This window comes from Acartia tonsa, chromosome 15, assembly GCF_053477335.1.
Source record: "Acartia tonsa isolate MP-2025a chromosome 15, ASM5347733v1, whole genome shotgun sequence".
NCBI lineage: Eukaryota > Metazoa > Arthropoda > Copepoda > Calanoida > Acartiidae > Acartia > Acartia tonsa.
The window spans coordinates 24,430,810-24,444,737 of NC_137274.1; the positions used below are offsets into that span (position 1 = coordinate 24,430,810).

The 13,928-nt window shown below is 36.8% G+C and overlaps 1 long non-coding RNA gene across 1 annotated transcript in view; it reads right to left on the reverse strand.

Moving 5' to 3' along the window:
• Nucleotides 1-1,596: 1,596 nt before the first annotated feature.
• LOC145307656 (uncharacterized) overlaps nt 1,597-13,928 on the reverse strand; it is a 129,922-nt gene continuing 117,590 nt past the window's right edge. The window contains exon 3 of the long non-coding RNA XR_013875547.1: nt 1,597-1,669. This is a non-coding gene — a long non-coding RNA (uncharacterized LOC145307656). The remainder of the gene's footprint in view (nt 1,670-13,928) is intronic.

Here is a 13,928-nt window from a genome sequence, read left to right on the forward strand (position 1 = left end):
ATTTTTGAAGGAAACAAATTATAATTCGGCCAATGTATGGCCAATTAATCACAATAAAACAGTAATATAAAAGAACCAATAATATCTCTTATTATTTTTAATTGTATTAGGGAATGACCTAGGGACGGCCCATGTAGGCATAAATTATGTATGTACGTCACATGAGATAGATTGATAGTCCTCCCGAACACGAGAGATTAAAAAGTAAAAATAATTTAAGCTCGATTTCTTGAAGAATTTGATTTTCCCTATGACAGCTTTCACTGAGTGAACTCATAGAAAAAGTGTATCATGAACAATCCCGATGTAAAACCGAATTGAATTCCCGAAGTAAATTCCCTAAGTGGACGTCATTTACATATGTGAATTCAATCCTTATGTTACATGGGGAACAGGCTATTCCTTATGTGAATAAGCTGTTTTACCTAAGCTTAGCTGTCAAATACAAGAGTAAATAATCGATTTTTACGGGGCATTTGTGCATAATAACAATAATTTCGGGAGGGTAGAATTAAGTAGATATGTTTTTCAAGGTACTTTTGTAGATTAGAATTTAAACACAAATAAAAAAGCTCCAGAAAACTAAAATAAACAATGATAAAAATTGTTCTATATGGAAGAAAATATAGAAAAAAAAACTCTTTATTAATTCTAATCCTACCACGGTTTTAATTAATTTCTTCAAGGGGGATGTAACTGCTTTTTTTATGTAGACCATTAACAAACTATAAAAATAAAAGCCTAACATTAGAATTTATTATTAAAAATTCTACAAAAAATTACTAAGTGCTCTCGCAGTGGAAAATTTTTGGAAAAAAATAACATGGTCTTAAATGATACAATATTGTCTGATATGGCAAGAAATGGTGAAATTTTTTTTTTGCCAGTGGCAGCGATTTCAGCAGCTCTAGTTTCTCTAAAAGATAAATATTACAGAGACAAACACTGTCCTTGCAAAAAAGATTTTTTTCAATTATCCTTTGGTACAGACGAACATACAGATAAGCATCCTGTTACTTTTGTATAAAGATTTACTCTTTGTATTTTTCCTAATTTATCTACACTCTTTGTAAACTTAATTTGTTAATAAGAGAAAAAAATGTAAGGACATATTTGTATTACCTAAATAATTAAGAAAGGTTATTATATTGATTAAATTATTGTTTCTATAAAATTATATTAATACTTAAAAATAATAGTTATGTTTACTATTATCATTTTATGATTCTATTTCCGGAATTTAGAGAAGAAGACATTTAATAAGATCTTCAAAATGGGCTTTGTGTAAATTAAACTGTTAAAAAAATTGGACAACATAATAATTAAAAATGTGGCAACATTGCTTTTAAATACTTATGACAGCTTACTTCCCTCAGCTAATTACATATGTGAAAAATACGCACAGCTAACATAATGAGATATAGACAGACTTTCATAAGTTAATGATAGAGTAGACTTAATTTTTAATTCAAGATGCAAACAATTTTTTAAGTATTTATCATATTGGATTAAATGCAGTTTTTGAGTAAATAAGATTAGATATATTTACTTTTTTTAGAAATGTTTAAATATATTAATAATTCAAAACTACTGATTATTTCAGCTGGAAAGTTCTGAAGTAGCAGGATGTCTGTCTGTATATCAGGACACCAAGCAACAGGATGACTGTCTGTTTAATTAATACAATGTATTAATTAACTATGCACTTTGAAGGGGTAGAATATCTGCCTATGCAAACTAGCTAAAGTAATAGGATGTCTGTAAATAGCTGAATTGGTCTTAATAAGACTCGAACCCAAACCAGATAATGTTCTGTGTTAGGACTCTCAATATCAACTGTCTTTAATACATTTTCTCTTTATTCTTTCTGAGAGCAATTGAAGAGTAATTGAGAGTAACAACTAAAACATGTCTGCAAACTTAAATAGATGACATCACAACTTAAATATATGACAATAAGTATTATTCATGAGACACTTTCTGTAAGTGCGTCATAGGGAATCACTTTCCCTAAGTCCACATAGGTAACACATAAGGAATTTCCCTCTAGTAAACCCTATGTACCAAGCTGTTTGTTCAAGAAATCGAGCTTTAGCCAACATTCAACCAGGGATCTTAAAGGAAGCCTGCAAGAAATACCACGCTTTAACTGCTGAAAGACTGCCACAAGTAGACCAAATACCCCAAATTTGAAGCCTTCAGCTTCTATAACAAAAAAGTTCTAGGCATTTTAAAATGACATTTTATGTACAATGAATATTTTGAAAGAATTGCAATGCTCATGTTGAAAACTTTGAAATTAAACTACGTGGCCTAGAAACAAAATTATAAGCTTATTTTTGTCAAAAATTTAGGTTTCCAGTAACTAATTATATTTTTACAATAAAAATACCCATTTTTATAGTCAAAATCATTAAAAAAAAAAAAGTTTTACTTGCGTTGTACCGAATGTACTGAAGCCAATCAGAAGGCTGAATCAGCTTAACAACCAATCACAGATAAGCTTGTATTAGTTTACCCCTTTGTTTCCGCTATGATTTTCGTTTAAAAATGCAATTTAATCGAATTTTTTTCATAGATTTTGACTATGAAATGTGGTGTTTTTATTGTAAAAATATAATTAGTTACATGCAATCTAAGTTTCTGACAAAGATAAGGTTATAATTTCGTGTCTAGGCGACGTAATTTAATATTGTTTTTTTCTTTTATGAGCATTGGAAATCTTTCAACAATTCCATTGTACATAAAATGCTATTTTGAAATGCCTAGAACTTTTTTGTTATTGAAGCTGAAGGCTTTAAATTTGGGGTATTGGGTCTTCTTGTGGCAGTCTTTCAGCAGTTAAAACGTGTTATTTCTTGCAGGCGTCCTTTAAGGGATAAGACAATAGACGATAATTATTCACTGATTATGTTTACATTAAATTAAAGTATTTCAGAAGTATCAATAAATGCATGAGTTTATAAAACTATCCGTTTTTTACAGTTCATTATCTTTCCCTACCCAAATAAACTTCACAGTAAACTACTCGATTAGAAATATTACTTTTAGCTTAGTTATCTTTTACTTCAAATAAAACTACTTTATCACAATTTTTAAAAAGTTGAAAATATCTGTAATGTTTACGACGCCATACTGATATGAAACCTGTCTGCTGTTCTGTAAATATTGTCGTGTTTTTTTTTTAGATATTCTTTGTATAATATTAAAGCCGACGAAATTAAATATAAAATAAGTCTTTTTATTGACAACTAACCACTGCAGTTTTAAAAAAATAATTTTATTTTTGTTTTTATTCGTCGACATATTTTTATTGGTCAAAAAAACTACAGCTTCAGCTACACATCACCACCTATCGGGGATGTAGGGATTTTAATTACCAAGCGGTGGGCTCTATCAAAATGATGTAAAAAATAGTTAATTTTTTCTCAGATCAGTGAAAATTATAATTAAAATGCTAAACAAAATATGTATGGTTACTGGCAACCTAAAAATATGATAAAGATGGGATTTTAATTTTGCCTCTCAGCCACGTAGTTAATTTTAAGTTTCCGAAGGTCCATAACTTTTTTGTTATTTAAGCTTGAGGCTTCAAATTTTGTGTATGGGGTATACTTGTGGCAGTCTTTCAGCAGTTAGAGCGCTGAATTTCTTGCAGGCTTCCTTTAAATACATTTTTTGTATAAATGCTTACCATGGATATCTTTTTGTGAGGATTCCTTCCTTAACCTAAAATATTTATAAATTACTTGTGGCTTCAGACCTTGTCTCTAGGAGTTTTTCCCTACAGGTTTGGGAAAATTTTTATAAAATTCAGGGACAAGGGATAGGAAACCTGGCAATAAATTAGGTTCCGGCCTAGTTTTAAAAGATATATTGCAACTTTTACTATCACTGAATTTAATTAATTAATTGGCAGCTAGCTCCTACTGGCTATTGCTCTAAACCATTAGAATTCGGTTAAAGGGAAATTGGCGGCTGCCTATATAAAAACACGGCAGAGTGCATTTCTGCTTCTAAAATGATAATAAAGAAAACAAAACAAGTGGTTTTCTATCACACCGGTTTTTTAATGTGTAAATCTGCGCAGATTTACACATTAAAAAAAGAAACCTATAGAAAAACAATAACACAGTGATTATTTTTTGGAAACTGCATAGTTAAGAATATTCCATTGGTAGTTTTACAGAATTGATAAAACACCTAAATGCAAAATTCCACAAAGTACAAAAACATTATTCTATTAACATGGAGCAAGAATTGATAGTATGATACCCAAGTGCTAATATAACTAATATATATATATATATATATGTATAATTTATTTATTTATTTTGAATTTTAATAAGCAATGTGAAATAATAGTTTCAAAAATTTTTTTTACACATTATTGACCCTTACAGATCGGGCCCTAATTCCCACCTTAATATAACGGAGGGGTGGGGGCTAATTTGACCCCCCCCCCTCTATCTTGGCTCCTGTTACAGTTAGAGACATAATTTTTTTTTCTGGTAGTTCTTGTGCATATTTAGAGCAAATTACTTTTTCTAGTCAGAATGGTCAGGCCGTTCCTAAGCCACTTTTTATCGCCAGCCGCTAAATATCAAAACAGCTGTAGAGCAGCCAATTTAAAAGCTAGGATCACTAAATTGTAGGTGGAACTTTTATTTCTTACAACAAAAAAAATACTTTCTCTGATCATCTCAAAAAAACGGCAAATAACAGAAACAACCAATTTCGGTTTTAGGCACCAATTAATATTTTTATATGTTTCTGATCACAATAAAAGACTAAATAAAAATTTTTTTTGGTTGTTTCGGAACGCATTGCCTAGCCGTTCTCGAAATCTTATCTCGAAGCCCTCCGAATGACCAACATAGTGAAGTTTACGAATGTGTATTTATTACCATGAAAACAGTAAGTCTAAAACAAAAATATAAGAATTAATTACATAAAATTAATGGTTATTATTTTTGTAACATCGAGGTTGCGTGATTTCAATTTAATAAAAAATATGAATTTTCTAAAAAACTTTGAATTGGCACGAAACATATTAAATCGCATCAAAAATTGATAATTTTAGAATAAAATAATCAATAATATAAAGGAAAATATTCGTATATCAAAACTTAGCAGTTAAATGGTCTATTTGTTGAAAAATTAATGATTTAAATTTCTTCATAAATTTGTACCATTCTACGCTTATTTTCAAGAATTAAAAGATAAATTCTTACCACATATGATGTCAAACTAAGCAGGAAGGCTTATTTGAGATCTTCCACGGATTAGAGCGCATGTATATTCAAGCAATATATTATTTTCATTCACGTAGCTCCTCACATGGGAATCATTAAAGGAAAAGTGCGCGTCTTTTTTGTTTGTTTACAAGCCACGCGCGGAGATAGTTAGGAATGCTGCGTAACACACTCATTCTCTGGGGAATTCTGGTGTAAGGAAAAGGGGATTAATGGGTTCGAACTTGCCGGGGAATACAAGAAATACATACCGACACACACCCGTCTATTCACTGGGAATCGAACACAACACCTCATCTTTGCAATATACGTGCAGACAGTGTCCACAAAATCACAATCTCATAACGCATAAATTACAAGAGTTTAAAATGTCATGGCCATAAGGCCTAAAATTAATTATGGTAACTTACGAATACCACAATAACTCAAACCGCCTCAGCTACCACATAAGGACAGGAATAAGGAATGGGAAAAGCATTCAACATACATGAATTGCACATTTACCACTCACACATCTCATTATATCATGGCCTCATAATCTCAAATAAAATTAGAATTACAGACCATGTAATTGGGAATACATGAATTAATAATCATTAGTACCTAAACTTCAATTAGGTACCTACATAATAAAATAGGTAAATGATTTTTATACTAAAAATCGCATCGATAATTAAATAATCAACTCAAACTTTTTTCATCAAAAGAAAGAAAGATTAAATAATAACATTTCTTCTACTAAATCTTTTTGCTAGAAAAGAAAAGTAAAATTGCATAAAAACTTCTCAATAATTAGAATTTTTCTCCGACAGAAAAATACTCGTGCTTACATCTAAACATTTTTCAGATAAAATAAGTAAGATCCTTAAATCTAAACATGTTTTAATAAAATAGATACTTAAATCTAAATAAAATATGACTGTAAAAAAAATCATCAAACTTCGGAAAATTAAAATTTCATAATTTTAAATCTTCGTGAATCAAAATTGCGTAAAATTAAAATTGCAACTGAAATATGCAAATTAAATTTACCAAAATAAAACAAAAGCTCAATATAAGAAAAGAACTTCTCTAAAATGCTGAATCTGCAATTTCTCTCTGTTTTAAGAAGAAAGCAATATATACATATTCATACAGTCATAATTAAAGGCAATTTGGGCCTCAGTTAGAATGAATCCCTCAAGATACAAACTAACAACATCCATCAAATATTAATAAATGCCTTGTTCCAGCTATCCTGTCGGACGTTATGACTTTCCATCACATCTTTTGATACTGCATAATTTCCAACAGGATTTCTGGCGCAGGGCTGCATCAACTGAAACAAACATAATTAGTGATGTTTTAATTCAAATCAAAAAAAATAAAAAGAATCATGAAATAATTCAAAGAAACTCTTAAATCATCAATCAAAGCAAATCGAAATTAAAATAAATTATCTTATGCTTTAGTTTTGCCGTTTTGCGTCATGCCTGGCCGAGGAAACAGAGCTTAGGTACGGCGTAAAGCGGTCTTATTAAGCTTAATTCTACAATACTCAAAGAATCTACTTAACTCATCGCGAAAAAAATCTGCATTTTTTCTTTAGGTACATCAGTTCAAAGGTAAATAGTAATAATTTTAATATGCATGTAATATTAAATTATTTATGTGATTGTAATAAATCATAAAGAAATATTTAAATGATGTAAAAATCTCATTTTGTTAATTTCTTATCATATCAAATTTCAATCCAACAAGGATAAAATTGTTTATATCTGCGTAGGTACCTAGGAAATTTTCCGCGAAAAAAATCCCAGGTCTCGGAAAGACTTAAATCATTGAAAGAACTTGCGTAAACGTATAAAAAACTTAAGTTTGCATTTCAAATGAAAAAAATCTTGCATCGATTTGAAAGTTTAAACGAATTTGTATCAAAATTTGCGTTTTTTGTCTTTCAAAAAAAATCTGATAAATCTACCGGAAAAAATAAAATTCAAAGTTAAACAAGAATGATACTTATACTAAACTTTGGGTAGATTGATCTTGAGCAGACGTCTTGCGGAAGTCTTGTTACTCGTGGCGGCTGCGTCATCTGATAATTTGTATTTGGCAACCACGGTCCTTCCACCTGGGCGCACTTCTTGAACACGTCCCAATCTAAACTTCTTCATCAAACTTGTGCTGTCATCAACCAGCACCACGTCTCCTGGCTCGAGCAGCACCTCGTTGCGGCGCCACTTGATGGACTTCAATAGCTCGGGCATGAGCTGCTCCTTGTACACCTGATGGAACTGACGGGTCAACTCCTCCAAGTTCTCCAACCTCCTGGTAATGGGCTCTTTGCAACCGGTTTCAAACGTACAGATTGCATCATTTGTCCTGCCTCCTAACAGATCAGCAGGTGAAATTATCCTCCAGGTATTGACGTCTTCTCCTGCAGTGGCATACGTCAATGGTTTTGAATTCAACACTCTAGCTGTCTCAGCACACAACACCAGTAAATCATTGAAGGTTACAGTAGCACCGGCCAACTTCTTGTTCAACACCCGCTTGACCAGCCCAACCTGCCTCTCCACAGTGCCAACAAATGAATGTGCTGCTGTGGGCACAAGATGCCATTCAAAATGCATCCTGGTATCCTTCAAAAGTTCATCTAGAATGCGTTTGGTACCAGCCATATTGGTACCACGATCTGTAGTAACTCTTCTAGGCATGTTGTAAAACGCCTGAAGTTTTCTCAAGCCGACCAGCACGGCTTCAGTTGAATAATCGGTCAACACATCAATAAACACAGCCTGTGTAAATCTACAAGCTACAATCAACAACCAGACTTTGTACTTTGTCTTGGTTCTCCTGGTGCCAACGCCAGGTTTCACAACTTCTATAGGCCCCGCAAGGTCCATGTGCACCTCTTGGAAGGGCACTGACGGCTCCACACGGTCTGGCAGGATATTAGCCATTGCGGGACTCGAACGCTTGGCATATTCAATGGAACATGCAGCACAATTCTTGACCACCTTCATAGCCTCCATGCGGCCATGTGTGATCCAAGCATACCTTCGGCTTTGCGCCAATGTCTTACGATGGCCTCCATGTCCCAGTTCATCGTGAGACTGTTGGAGGATGAGCTTTGCCAGCCTGTTGTGGCGGCTAAGCAAGACAACACCTGGGCTGTCCTTCATAACTTTCCTTGGGCCTCCAGCTGCGGCCTCAAGAGCTTCATCACCTCTGGCGGCCATTTTGAGTATTGTAAATGACCGAAGAGGAAAACATCCATCATGACCCACTATGGGCCAACAAACCTGGACTTTGTGATGATACGGTTGAAGAGAATCGAATTTCCCCTCGGCGTCCATGGTCATCTCCTTCTCTTGGTTGAAGGATGTCAAAAACAGGTCACAAACAGAATCCAAGTAAGTGTTTGTGAAAGTATAGTTCTCATAATACCTAGAACTATCATTGTTGCTACCACCATCCTCATTTGTTGCAACACCACGTTTCTTGACAAGCAACAATTTGAAACAGTTGGCAGCCTTAAGAACTGCAGCTACAGTCCTTCTTGCCTGCCTGTAGGTCCTCCTTGCCAGCGACCTCCAGAAATCGTTGTCCACCATCTGTGTGAACATTACCTTGAGCCTCGCCATCTTAGGATTAAGCTCGCTCTCAGGTATAGATGCATTAACCTCACCCGCCGTTTTAACGGGCCACTGGTCCTGTTCCAGGCGCAACCAGCTTGGACCTTCCTGGTATGTAGATCCAGGTTGTACATCCTCAATTGTACACAAACCTCGCGTAGCTAAATCGGCGATGTTGTGTTGGGTTGGAACCCATCTCCAATCTTCAGGGCTCGTCAACTGTTGTATTTCAGAAACACGATGACTGTTGAAAACATTTAGCATAACACTGTCACTGGATAACTGCGCCAGGGCACAGCTGCTATCACTAAAAAATACTTTGCCAGAAATGCTGAAAGGTAGGGCTCTGACAACTGTATCCACAAGCCTAGCCAAGATCAGACAACTAAGCATTTCTAACCTTGGTATAGACTCTATCTTAACTGGTGCGACACGTGACTTGGCGCAACACAAAACTACATCAAATTCTCCAGAAACTGGCCATCTCAGGTAGGTGATGGCTGCATAGGCTGAGCTTGATGCATCACAGAAACCAACAACCATTGAAAGCCCCAATGGCTTATCAGGAACCATCGAACGTCTGAACGACACATTTCCAAGTGCCGCCCGGTCCTGGAGGCTGCTCACGAATTCTGACCTCAACTCTCCAGGTATGAAATCATCCCAGTTGCATCCATGTATGCAAACTGAGCGTAGACACAGCTTGGATTTAAGCAGCAATGGTGCTGCAAGACCCAATGGGTCATATAACTGCTGTACGATTCTCCAAACTTCTCATTTAGTTATCGCCTCAGGTAGACTTCTCCAGAGATCCTCCAAATCCAGGTCTTCTAGTAACTTTCTACCCTTTATCTTCGCGCCGTGGTTGGCTCTGACAGGCAGGAACAATATATCCTGTTTTGGGACCCAAACAATGCCCAAAACTTTCACACTGTCAACATCATCTCCAGAATAAATAACAGATTTAAATCTTAAATTTCCAGGTTCAATCATCTGCTCCAGCTCTCGGACCAGCTGGACAGCTTCAGGTTTACTGTTATGACCGCTTAAACAGTCATCCACGTAAGTACAAGTCTCCAATTTGACCGAAGGAGGATCTTGATACAACACAAATTCAGATCTGAGTGGCTGCTGAACATCTCTCCACACATCTTGCTGAGCTACAACATCAGAACCTCTAATCTTCTCAGATCCATAAACATCTTGAACATCCTGCAGGGATATTCCACCAAAAATACGACCAGTGAGTCTGAGGGCGGTCACGGCCATATCGCCGGCCAAGGCTTCACCAAAATTGACGGTTCTGGTGAGGTAAACCTCCGGCTCTCCATCAACTGTATCAGCAAAAAATACACGTTTCAGCTGAGAATCTTCATAGGTAGCTAACAAACTATTATAAAACTTCTGAATGTCAGCCACGAATGCACACTTGTAACTTCTGAACCGAATAAGATTGTGCATCAGGGAATATAATGGAACTGGCCTGTCCATCATAATACTGTTGAGACTTAGCCCCTTGCAGCAGAGGCTAGAATTGGCGCATATCCTCAACGGCGTGGAAATACTTTCTTTATATGCGCAGACTAGGCTCGAATAATACACAGGCCCAGTATAAGACAGATCTTCTGGCGACGCTTTTGTATACACGCCACGAGAAACAGCTTCTTGGAACACTTGGCAGAAAGTGTCGTATTCGCCTTTTTTGACCATCCTTTGCCGGTCACGTAGACAAATTTTGTACGCCTGCTCTGAGTTATCAAACAACACACTTGGCGGCGTCTTATAAGGATATGAAGCCGTCCAGATACGGCTCTCAAGATCCAGTGTCAAACCTTCTTCAATCAGCTGCCGCTTACGCACGTCCAAGGCGGACTGCCCGGCGGTGATGGCGGCGAAATGACGGCAGTTCTTATAGCCGCTGCACATTGATGGCGGCTGTATCCCCAAACTTTCTGTAGACAGGAACTCCATCTTGCTGACCTCTAGCTTAGTAGCTTTACAAGCGACAGGATTAACAACAGTCCTGCCGTCCGCAGACACAACTAGATAACCTGTACCAAATAAGCTTCTGTACAGTCTAGAATCACCAACCATTTTATCTGCACACGGGAACATAGCTGGTGTCAGATGACCGATAAGCACGTCTATCTTACCGTCAACCATAGAGAAATTATCAGGCTTCATATCAAAAATCTCGGCGGCGGCTGCAGGATCAATAGAACGTAACCCTTCGTCAGTACCAATGCTGGGCACTACCGCCGCCTCCAGAATATGGCAATTCCGGTTGCGGTCAACCAAGCAGATTTTAACTGTAGGACATGCTTGGCTCTTTCCTTCTGCCAAAGAAATAGTAGCTGTGCGACCAGTTGATGGCAACTCTAACTTCTTGGCGATACTTCTAGAAATCAATGTGAGATTTGCTCCAGAATCCCACATAGCATTGACAGTGACTTGACGTTTGTCAGCCGCCACTGCTGGGAGCTGCTGCAACATCAGTATATAATTGTTCTTGCTGAACAACTGTGATTCATAAACTGCCGCAACTTGTCCACCAGCAACAGACCCATGAATTAAACTATTATGAGGCTGGTTGCAGCTGTCTATGGTACAGCTGCCAAGTCTATCGGCCTTAGGGCAATCGGCAACCCTGTGCCCTTTTTGCAAGCACAACAAACAGGCACCAATCTTCTTGATAAAGTTTTTACGTTCAGGAACAGACAAATCCCTAAACTTGGAACACTTAAACAACAAGTGTTCAGAACTGCAACCTTCCGACGGGCAAGGCTGTTTCTTCTTGGTCTTAGCTGGAGACCCAGGTTTACCTACAGCTGTAGCAGCTGCCGCAGGATTACCTTTCTTCTTAGAGGGGGTGTCCGTATCAGTCGAGCACCTCATTAAAATGGCGCCCCTCTGTTCCTCAATAATCTGCAACAACTTTGGCACGTTCGGGACATCCATTGAGCCCAATGCCAAATTGAGCTTGTCTTGAAAATCTCGGGGCAACTTCTTGGATAACATCTCCAGAAGGATCACGGTCAACCACTGGCTGGTGGTAACCTCATCATCTTCATCATCTTTAGTCAGCTGCTCCAGCTGGCTAACTGCACCACCAAACTCTGCTAACACAGTCACAATCTGGTTGGAGTCCGACGGTTTAGACTTCTTCTCCCATTGGTTGAAAAGGCAGAGCATTTGACGTGTCTTAGACTTGAAACGCGCGTCATGGTAAGCCCACTGAGATTCATGCGATTGAATCTGAGTTAATTGGAGTCTCAGCTCTTTATTTTTACACACCTTCTCACTGCTCAACAATAACTGTAAATATGACGGGTCCTGTCCTACAGTAAGCTTTTTAAAATTGTCTTTGAAACTTACGTAGGATGCTTCCTGGCCGTCAAAGGAGGGAAGAAGACGCTCGTCGACACGATTCATATATCCTGGCGTGAACATAGAACCGGTGCCGAACTGTGGTGTGCCAAACGGTGACACAAATGGCGATGCTGTCGAGGCACCCGCCGTTGTTGTGGGTGGCTTCACAGGTTCAAGCTTAACCTCAGCCAATCGTTTCATCAAAGCAGACAAAGTGTTTATAATTGGTTCAGGTAAGGGAAAATATGACCCTTTAATAACTTTCACAATCTTTAAGCATCGATCATATAGTTCAGCCTTATGGTCAGGCAAATTATCACCAACTAAATCAACAACACTTTGAATGTCACTAAGCTCTTCTATAGCATCAAGAGCATCCTTCAAAGCACTATAGTCTTTTTGCACAGTAACTATATCAGAATAAATGTCACTAAACTCATCAAGCTCTTGGATTCTCAAACCAAGCTTGCTAAAACCGACCATGATGCTGTTGAATGTCTCGAACTTGTCATGGACAAGGATTGACTCCTTAGTGAAATGTCTAACGTCAAGTTCTGAAGAATCACTGACCAACTTCATCACTCTACTTAGTTCACTGGTTAGGGCCTCAACAGCTGGGCGCAGCCGCTTTCCCAATTGATCACCTTTATTCTTTTTAGGACCCATGATTGTCACTAAAGTTAACTGTACTGATTATGACTATAATAATGTGATGTAAGGTATCACAACCAACACATTCACAAAACTTCACAGATTCTTCTTAGCTGCATCTGTTCTGTCTTGTTTTCATTGTTTCGGAACGCATTGCCTAGCCGTTCTTGAAATCTTATCTCGAAGCCCTCCGAATGACCAACATAGTGAAGTTTACGAATGTGTATTTATTACCATGAAAACAGTAAGTCTAAAACAAAAATATAAGAATTAATTACATAAAATTAATGGTTATTATTTTTGTAACATCGAGGTTGCGTGATTTCAATTTAATAAAAAATATGAATTTTCTAAAAAAACTTTAAATTGGCACGAAACATATTAAATCGCATCAAAAATTGATAATTTTAGAATAAAATAATCAATAATATAAAGGAAAATATTCGTATATCAAAACTTAGCAGTTAAATGGTCTATTTGTTGAAAAATTAATGATTTAAATTTCTTCATAAATTTGTACCATTCTACGCTTATTTTCAAGAATTAAAAGATAAATTCTTACCACATATGATGTCAAACTAAGCAGGAAGGCTTATTTGAGATCTTCCACGGATTAGAGCGCATGTATATTCAAGCAATACATTATTTTCATTCACGTAGCTCCTCACATGGGAATCATTAAAGGAAAAGTGCGCGTCTTTTTTGTTTGTTTACAAGCCACGCGCGGAGATAGTTAGGAATGCCGCGTAACACACTCATTCTCTGGGGAATTCTGGTGTAAGGAAAAGGGGATTAATGGGTTCGAACTTGCCGGGGAATACAAGAAATACATACCGACACATTGGTCTATAGCTGTTTTGAAATTCGGCGGCTGGCAGTAAGTGTACTTTTATGACATATGTTTTATGCCTAGTATATCTATGACAAAAATTACTGAGTCAAGATTTTTCCTAAAAGTTTAACAGATTTTCATTCTTAAAGAAGGCGTCTTAACTTTTTTGCTTTTTATTTAGAATAGCTAGCCGGTGCTTTTAGT